We start from the raw sequence: 4,330 nt of genomic DNA, 5'->3' as shown, positions 1-4,330 counted from the left end.
AGGAAACTGAATGACTACAGACCGGTTGCTCTGACATTGGTAGATATGAAAACCTTTGAAAGGTTAGTGCTGGCCCACCTGAAAACCATCATGGATCCACTGTTAGACCCTTGTAGTTTGCCTACTGAGCAAATAGATCAGCAGATGATGCTGTTAATATGGCTCTGCACTACATTCTACAACATCTTGAATCTCCAAAGACCTATGCAAGGGTCCTTTTTGTAGATTTCAGCTCGGCATTTAATACCATTATTCCAGATATTCTTCTCAGTAAACTAAATCAGCTACCCAACCTGACCACACTTGTAAGTGGATTATAAGCTTTCTAACAGACAGGAAGCAGCAAGTGAAGCTAGGCAAAATCACATCAGATACCTATACAATTAGCACAGGGGGGGCCCAGGGCTGGGTGCTCTCTCCACTTCTCTTCTCTCTATATACCAATGACTGCATCTCAAAAGTTTCCTCTGTTAAAATGCTGAATTTTGCAGATGATACAACAGTGATTGGCCTCATTTGAGACAACAACAAATGAGCATACAGACAGGTGGTTGAACAACTAGCCTTATGGTGCAACTGGAACAATCTTGAACTGAACACACTCAACACTGTAGAAATAATAGTAGACTTTAGGAAAAACCCTACTATTCTACAACCTCTTACAATACTAGACAACACAGTATCAACAGTAGGTTCTATAATATCTCAAGATTTAAAATGGACACCTAACATCAAAAATATCATTAAAAAAAGCCACAACAAAGAATGTTCTTCCTGCACCAACTCAGAAAACTCAGACTGCCCAAGGAGCTGCTGATACAGTTCTACAAAGGAATTATTGAGTCTGTCATTTGCACCTCTATAACTGTCTGGTTTGGAACTGGAACCAAACAAGACAGACATAGACTTCAACGAATAGTTAGAACTGCATAAAAAAAATTGCTACCAGCCTGCCTTCCATTGAGGACCTGTATACTGCACGAACAAGAAAGAGAGCTGTGAAAATATCTACAGACCCCTCACATCCTAACATAAACTATTTCAACTTCTTCCCTCAAGACGACACTATAGGGCCATGGTGGCGAGCCCTCTCTGTGGCCTTCAGCTGGGTTTTATAAAACCTTTTCGCTTTAGCTTCTGCCGCTGTGTGCAACAACAAAAAAAAGGTTCAATCAATCAATTTCAACTTCTCGCAGGAAAAAAAATCTTGCAAAGTTGGAATTGATTGATTGAACTTTTTAGTCCCATCCAGTCTGCCGTTACTGCCATAGCCATGCCCACCCAATGGGCCACACCCACCCATGGGCCACGCCCACCCAGCACCCGATGATACATAAGTGGGTTTTGGGTTGCAGTTTGGGCACTCAGTGTCTAAAAGGTTCACCATCACTGCTATAGGGCATTGCACACCAGAACAACTAGACATAAGGACAGTTTTTTCCCCCATGCCATCACTCTGCTTAACAACTAATTCCTACAACACTGCCAAAATACTTAGTAAAGCTGTATTACTATGATACTCCTCATCTTTCCTATTACCTATCCTTATCTTCTTATGACTATAACTTTGCTGCTTGTACTGTATCTTACAATTTATATTGTTTTTTTTAGTATCCTACTATGATTTATGTTGTTTGCTTAGCTAGTACTCTATAACTATCAATCATAAGTGTTGTATTTCACGATTTATGATGAATGTATTTTCATCTTGTATATGATTATGATTATCACTATTACTTGTATGTACATTGAGAACTTATGCTCCAGAGACAAATTCCTTGTGTCGAACCACACTTGGCCAATAAAGAATTCTATCCTATCCTATCCTATCCTATCCTATCCTATCCTATCCTATCCTACCCTACCCTACCCTACCCTATCCTATCCTATCCTATCCTATCCTATCCTATCCTATTCTATTCTATTCTATTCTATTCTATTCTATTCTATTCTATTCTATTTAAACTATAGCTCTGGCTGGTTTCTGAAACAATGATAATTCCTGAAATAAAATTTTATCAGATGAATTTTACCTGCAAGTCTGCTGGCTACCAAATTCTGTTCATGATAGCTGCAAGTAGTCATACATGATACTTGTTTTTAGTTAAAAGCCAACCTTAATATTTTAGGTATTCAGTTAACCCAGAGGTTGAGTGTCCTATTGATTTTGAAGATATGAAGGACATCTCTCTCTCTCTCTCTCTCTCTCTCACACACACACACACACACACGCACGCACGCACGCACGCATGCACGCACGCACGCACACACACACACAAGTTTTTTTCCTTAATTTTCACCACATTGGTCTTTATAACAATCTGGTCAACAAAGTTCATCATTAACGGTGATTTTCATAAGGTGTCCCCCTTTCATTACTGGAAATATTTAAACCATCTTTTTTCTAGTGAACTTTTCATGGTAGTCCTGAACTAACACTTTCACCAATTAGATAAGACTTAAGAACCTCAGTAGGGCTATAGCTGAAGCCAGATCTGTCTGGTTTGAGAGGCTTTGTCCAATGTTTCTCTAGTATCCCATGCCCCATATACTGTATTATCCTGGCCACTGATTAGTTAATGCCCAATATTTAATATGTTCTTCTATCCTCTTTCTTAGTGCCCTGATAATACTTTTTCTATTCCCATCTTATTAGATATCAACCAAGCTTTTACCTTTCTTTCTTTTATTCATACATCTATATCTACACCTATATCAAAGTTCCAAGTAATTCCTACAATCTTCATTTCCAATATCCCTAGATCTTCTTTTTAGCCCAGGGGCAACTCTATATATAATGTTGGTGGTAGATTGGAAGCCTCAGCAGCATGCCAGACCAATAATGTAATAAACATCAACTTCAGTGAGCAGCAGTCCTGGCAGATAATGACACAATATATATTAATTGCCACTGTCCCCTCTAACATTTGCTTAGGACACCCAGTTTTGCATTTTGGAAAATGTATCTATGATTTTCATCAGTTTCTTGGGAAAAAATAAAGAAGTTGAATAATTGAAGAGTATATATAGTCAGATAAGCAGCAACCTATGTGAAAATTCAGTGAATCTAATTTCAAGACAGGTCATAAATGGATGTGCATTGGAGGATGTGTATTAAGTTAGATAGGCTTGCATGGGAAGCAATTATCTGTGCTAAATCAAACTGAAAAGGGAAAGAGTTAATAATCCATCATTTTTCTTCCTGTTGCTATTTAAATATTTTTTAAATTTTATGTTTAAAAATATTAAAAATATTCCTATTATAAAATATCTTGAAGGAAAATAAAAAAAATTAATTTCTGCCTTCAGAAAAGGAGACAAATAGAATATAAATGCCTCTGCTTTCTCATAATAAAGGGTGTTCATAGATTTAAATAGACCTGTTGCTGCTGAATAAATATAAGAGATCAGGAAATAGTTGCAAAATGTTTTTTTCCAGCAAAGAAACTGTAAAAATATTAAAATGCTTTTAAGAGATATATCCAATAATTTTATTCCCTTTACTTGTTGAATGTAAATATCTACATATAATACCAACTGAAATTTAGTTAATTTATCATGTGAACATATAAAATATAAAGTTATTCTCCAACATAGTTCTGTTAGTTCAATCATTTGTGATGGACTATATCACCCGAAATTCTCATTCAGTTTCATACTGATGCCCGAGAATTCTGGGAATTGTAATCTGAACACATCTGGTAGAAGTTGTGTTACATAATTGCCTTTACTTGGTTTATTAAATTTCTCAGGGTAACAATTAATTCTTTTTTTTATTAAAAGTTTTATAAAAATTACAATATAAACCCCCATACCCACCCCAAACCCCCCTCCCTCTCCCCCACTTCCCAGAGCTGAACACAGGGTTACAAATATAATAATCATAATCTAACTAACATTAACCAACTATTTAAATAACCAAGTCCGTAACGCGCTTTAACTCCCTTTTAACATAAGTTTAAACAAATTAAAATTAAACACATTAATAAACAAATTAACAACCTAATTGTTAAACAATACAGTACTAATACTAAAAAAATAATAACAATATAATAATAATAATCTAAAATTTACTCATAAGCCAAATGGAACTTTTTAGTCCCATATTTATTCTGAATATAATCTATCCATCTTCTCCAGACCGAAGTGTATCTTTCTTGTGATTGATCCTTCAAATAAGCAGAAATCTTGGCCATTTCTGCTAAATTTGACACTTTAAGCGTCCATTCTTCTATAGTAGGCAAGTAGTCCTTCTTCCAATATTGCCCTACTAATAATCTTGCAGCTGTTATCAAATTCAACATCAAATTAGTTTCTTTAGTATCACAAT

The sequence above is a fragment of the Protobothrops mucrosquamatus genome, unplaced genomic scaffold (genome assembly GCF_001527695.2).
Source record: "Protobothrops mucrosquamatus isolate PMUCROS unplaced genomic scaffold, P.Mucros_1.0 scaffold982, whole genome shotgun sequence".
Classification (NCBI taxonomy): Eukaryota; Metazoa; Chordata; class Lepidosauria; order Squamata; family Viperidae; genus Protobothrops; species Protobothrops mucrosquamatus.
This window is presented reverse-complemented; position numbering follows the sequence as displayed.